This window comes from Pelecanus crispus, chromosome 2 (assembly GCF_030463565.1).
Source record: "Pelecanus crispus isolate bPelCri1 chromosome 2, bPelCri1.pri, whole genome shotgun sequence".
In the NCBI taxonomy this organism is placed as follows: domain Eukaryota; kingdom Metazoa; phylum Chordata; class Aves; order Pelecaniformes; family Pelecanidae; genus Pelecanus; species Pelecanus crispus.
This window is the reverse complement of record NC_134644.1, coordinates 24,553,516-24,559,515: the sequence shown is the minus strand read 5'-3', so window position 1 is coordinate 24,559,515 and position 6,000 is coordinate 24,553,516.

Sequence of the window (6,000 nt, the reverse complement as noted above, 5' to 3'; positions counted from 1 at the left end):
CAACAAAACCTGCATTAAGACCAGTGCTGAGAAGAAACAACCACGAGTTATGGTCATCAGTGACTCCCTCCTGTGCGGAATGGAAGCACCTGTTTGCAGACTGGACCTTTCAGGGAAGTCAAACTTTCAGGGAGGTTTGCTGCCTCCCTGAGGCCCAAATTAGGGATGTCACCACAAGACTGAAGAGCCTAGTACAGCCTTCAGACTACTGTTCATTCCTGCTCTTTCACGTGGGTACAAATGATGTTGCAACAAAAAGTCTGAGGTGAAGCAAAACAGATTTCAGAGCCTTGGGAATAATGCTAAAAAATTTGGGATCACAGATGGTGCTTTCCTCAATCCTCCCAGTAATTGGGGGAGACTTTGGAAGAAACAGGTGAGCCCAGGATATTGACACCTGGCTCCAGGACTGGTGCCTCCACCAAAACTTTGGTTTTTTAAATTGTGGAAAAGCCTTTGAGAGACAAGCTATGCTGGGGCCTGACAGGATCCACCTGTCCTGACCTGGAGATGTGTCTTTGGGCATAACCTGGCAGGACTGATTGAGAGAGCTTTAAACTAGAATTGATGGGGGGAAGGGGATACCAACAGGATGGCAGCAGGTGTGCCAAGGGTTGGCATGGCATCGCTTGAGGGTGGCAATGCTAGTGGGGACATTTACACAGCTCCTGGGAGCATGGAGGGCTCAGGAGCATATCTGAAATGCTTGTACACCAATGCACACAGTATGAGAAACAAACAGGATGAACTGGAAGCGTTGCTCAGCTCCCAGAGCTGGTATTAGTGAGACTTGGTGAAATGAGTCCCATGACTGGAGTGCTGGGATGGAGGGCTGCAGGCTGTTCAGGAGCGATAGGCAGGGCGGGTGAGCTGGAGGTGTTGCACTATATGTAAGGGAGAGGTTTGACTGTACAGCACTTACAGTTAGTGATGATGTGGTTAAGAGCCTCTGGGTGAGAATTACGGGGATGGAAAACAAAGGAGATGTTGTAGTGGGTGTTTACTACTGAACGCCCAGCCAGGGTGTTCATCTCACTGATGAGATATTCTATAGGCAATTAGAAGAAATTTCAGGATTGGTAGCCCTTGTCCTTATGGGAGATTTCAACTTCCCAGATATCAACTGGGAGTATCATACTGCCATGACAAGCAGGTCTTGGAAATTCTTAAAGTTTGTAGGAGATAACTTCTTTTCATAGGTACTCAGTGAGCCAGCTAGGAAAGATGCCCTCCTAGACTTGCTGTTTGTGAGTAGAGAAGGACTCATGGGGGATGTGATGGTAGGTGGCTGTCTTGGCCACAGTGACCATGAAATGGTTGAGTGTAAAATTTTTAGTGTAAAAGGAGAGTTGCTACCCTGGACTTCAGGAGAGCAAACTCTAAGCTCTTCAAGGAGCTATTTAGCATAGTACTCTGGGAATCTGCTTTTGAGGGCTTAGGAGTCCGCAAGTACTGGTTGGTCTTTAAGAACCACCTTTTAGAAGCACAGGAGTAGGAATTCCACTGTGTCATAAGTCAAGCAAGTAGGGCAGAAGACCAGCTTGGCTGAACAGGGAACTCCTTGTGGAGCTCAACAGGAAAAAGAAATTGTACGATCTCTAGAAGTGAGGTCAGGCTTCGCAGGAATATTACAGAGCTGTGGTTCGTATATGCAGGGAGGAAACATGAAAGGCCAAAGCTCAACTAGAGTTGAAACTGTCCAGTGTTGTTTCAGATAACAAGGCCTTTTTTAAGTATGTTAATAGCAAGAGGAGGTCTAAAGAAAACATTGGACTGATATTTGTTGAAGATGGTCATCTGACTAATAGGCATGAAGATAAAGCAGAGGCATTCAATGCATTTTTTGCCTCAGTCTTTAATAATACTGATAGACCTTGGGCTGCCTGGTCCCCTGGGTCAGAGGACCATGAGTGTGGGAACAGTGACTTTTCATTTGTGGGCACTGAACTTGTAAGGGACCAGCTATAACAGCTGAATGTTCACAAGTCCATGGGGCCTGGTGGGATTCATCCCAGAGTACTGAAGGAGCTAGTGGATGTTATGGCAGGACCCCTTTCAATCGTCTACCAATGGGGAGGTCCCTGCTGACTGGAAGCTAGCCAATGTTATTCCAGTCTACAAAAAGGGCATGAGGGACAACCCAGGGAACAGACCTGTTAGTCTAACCTCAGTTCCTGGAAAAATTATGGAGAAGATTGTACTGAGTATGACTGAAAGGCATTTAAAGAATAATGCCAATCAACATGGGTTCACAAAGGGAAAGTCGTGTTTAAACTAATTTGATACCCTTCTGTGGTAAGGTCACCCATCTAGTGGACGAAGGGAAGGTGGTGGATGTTTTTCTGGATTTCATTAAGTCTTTTGATACTGCCCCTCTGTGGTGGTTTGAGCCTGGCTGGGTGCCATGTGCCCACCAAAGCCACTCTATCACTCCTCTTCTCAGCTGGACAGGGGAGAGAAAATATAACGAAAAAGCTTGTGGGTTGAGATGAGGACAGGGAGATCACTCAGCAATTACTGTCATGGGCAAAACAGACTCAACTTGGGGAAAATCAGTTTAATTTATTACCAATCAAAACTGAGTAGGAGAGAGGAGTGAGAACGTGTAGGTTAATGAGAAAAAACCCCAAATCTTAAACCACCTTGTCCCCACCCCTCCCTTCTTCCCAGGCTCAACTTCACTCCCGATTTTCTCAACCTCCTCCCCACGAGCGGCGCAGGGGGACAGGGAATGGGGGTTGCGGTCAGTTCATCACACGTTGTCTCTGCCGCTCCTTCCTTCTCAGGGGAGGGCTCCTCTCATTCTTGCCCTGTTCCAGCGTGGGGTCCCTCCCATGGGAGACAGTCCTCCACAAACTTCTCCAATGTGGGTCTTTCCCATGGGCTATGGTTCTTCACGAACTGCTCCAGCGTGGGTCCCTTCCATGGGGTGCAGTCCCCCAGCATGGGCTCTTCTCTCCACAGGTCCTGCCAGGAGCCTGCTCCAGTGCAGGCTTCCCACAGGGTCACAGCCTCCTTTGGGCACATCCACCTGCTCCAGCATGGGGTCCTCCCCGGGCTGCAGGTGGATATCTGCTCCACCATTAACCTCCATGGGTGCAGGGGCACAGCCTGCCTCACCATGGTCTTCACCATGGGCTGCAGGTGAATCTCTGCTCTGTCACCTGGAGCACCTCCTCCCCTCCTTCTTCACTGACCTTGGTGGCTGCAGAGTCGTTCCTCTCGCATATTCTCACTCCTCACTCCAGCTGCAGTTTGTGTCCCAGTGTTTTGTGGGTTTTTTTTGTTTCCCCTTCTTAAATATGTTATCCCAGAGGCGCTACAACCATTGCTGATTGGCTGAGCCTTGGCCAGCGGCGGGTCTGTCTTGGAGCCAGCTGGCCTTGGCTCTGTCAGACATAGGGGAAGCTTCTAGCAGCTTCTCACAGAAGCCACCCCTGTAGTCCCCCCACTACCAAAACCTTGCCATGCAAACCCAATACACCGTCACAGCATCCTTCTGGACAAGTTGTCCAACTGGGATAAGTGGGTTCACGGTGCGCTGGGTGAAGAACTGGCTGAAGGGCAGAGCTCAAAGGGTTGTAGTGAATGGGGCTACATCTGGCTGGCGACCGGTCACCAGTGGTGTCCCTCAGGGCTCCATTCTAGGGCCAGGTTGGTTCAATGTATTTATCCACGATCTGGATGCAGGAGTTGAATGCACCATTAGCAAGTTTGCTGATGATAACAAACTGGGAGGTGCTGTGGACTCTCTTCAGGGACAGGAGGCCTTGCAGGGGGATCTAGATAGATTGGAGCATTGGGCTATGATTACTGGGATGAAATTTAACAAGTCCAAATGCCGGATTCTGTACCTAGGACGGAGTAATGCCAGGCACAAGTACAAATTGGGAGAGGAGTGGCTGGAGAGCAGCCCTGCAGAAAGGGACCTGGGGGTGCTGGTCGACAGCAGGCTCAATGTGAGTCAGCAGCCAAGAGGGCAAACCGCATCTGGGGTGCATCAAACACAGTATAACCAGCCAGCCAAAAGAGGTGATTATCCTGCTGCATTCAGCGCTGGTGCGGCCTCACCTGGAGTACTGTGTGCAGTTCTGGGCCCCCCAATTTAAGAAGGATGTGAAGGTCCTTGAATGCATCCAGAGGAAGGCAACAAAGCTGGTGAAAGGGCTGGAAGGCACGTCCTATGAGGAGTGGCTAAAGACTTTGGGCTTGTCTAGTTTGGAGAAAAGGGGGCTGAGGGGCAACGTCATTGCTCTCTACAGCTGCCTGAGGAGGGGAAGTGGAGAGGGAGGTGCTGATCTCTTCTCCCTGGGATCCATTGATAGGACACGTGGGAATGGTTCAAAGCTGTGCCAGGAGAGGTTTAGACTGGACATGCTTTAACTTGGTCAGCCCTGAATTGGTCAGGCAGTTGGACTAGACGGTCATTGTAGATCCCTTCCAACTGAAATAGTCTATTCTGTTCCGTACTAGTACTGAGTTGGCAAAGTTGGTTCTGTAAAGCCCTCTTCTACCATCAGCCCTGGAAATGGCAAACATAATTTTGCTTGAGAGTGGCATCTCCTGGAATACTTAATTTGTGAAAATATTAATGTTTCATATGAAACCCAATAAATTTCTAGTCCTTTGATGCCAAGAAAAAGTTTAGAAGGCAAACAAAAACAACCAGCACATACAATTTATAATTTCATTATTTTTAAGGCAATATCATGCTATTTGATTAATGCTATACTTTCAAAATCTTATTCTTAACCTAGTTTACTTTCAGCCTTAGTTAGGAAATAATTGTTTCTGGTAGTATTTTATTACTTTTAGGAACATTATTAGTGAGCCTGATGTTTATAACAGCTGGCTTTCGTAGCATTAACATGGGGTGTCAGATTTTACAGTTGGCACAATTTGAGGTAGGAATAAATAAAGCATATTAGATGCTTTATTATAAATTGCACCTTATAATCAAATACCTCTGATAGCAGATACATCGAGTGGAGAAACAGTATTGGGCATAACAGTACAGGTCAGGACTAGCCAATATAAGCTGCTTCAAATTGTGCACCTTCCAAACATAGGTGTGCTTCATCTTACTTCATAATAATTACAACGTAAAAGTATTGTGAAAGAAGCCTTAGCAACAATTTACACTTTGGTCGCCTTTTGGAAGTGGCAGCTGCAGGGCCCAGGACCAGCCTTCGCTGCGGAGCCCCCGCCTTCCCACTCAGAAGGGTTGATTTAGGGTTCCCCAGGAAAGCAGAAATCAGAAGCGAGCAGAAGACTGCAGACCTCATTTGGGAAAGGAGCAGTGCTTACTGACTGGCTAGGTCCACAGGCAGGCTTTTCTCTTAACACCACAGGTTTTTCAGTTTCCTAGAAATGATGAAGAGAAATGTAGAACAAAGAATAATGTGAAACCCACAAAGTAGTCCAGCTTATGTGTCTCAAGTTAAGCATCAGAACCCATTTTGGCACTCGGGTTCCTTAGTTTTGGTCACTGCTTTTGAATATTTTTACTTTATTTACCATTACTGATATTTTTGGTAGAGTAACACTGGAGGAACAAAAAAAAGCCAATATTCCTAGTACTACAAATGCAGTTACAAAATATACCGGTGTTTTTAGGTTGCTGATAGCTTCTGGTCCCCAGGAGCACAACACAGGAGATGATAGTGTAAAATCATTGTACGTAACCAGTATGTTGTTCCTGCACTGCTGTGCCTTCCAGCTTGTAGAAATGATAACTGGCCTGCTAACCAAAGGCAGTGTTTTATTCAAATCAGGTGATGGTCTTCTATGTTAACATTTTCAGACCCCTACAAAACTGTCTAGCAGAGATGTGAGTGCTGTACTTCTGAGTATAGTTCTTACAAAAGGCTGGCTTTTCTTGGTTACTTTATGCAGGCTTTTTCTTCAGTGAGGTTGGGGACCTCCATGTATTAAAACTGCTATAACTTCTGTACTGTCATGGGCATGTTAACCTGTGCTTTTTAAATTGCTGGGCTTGAG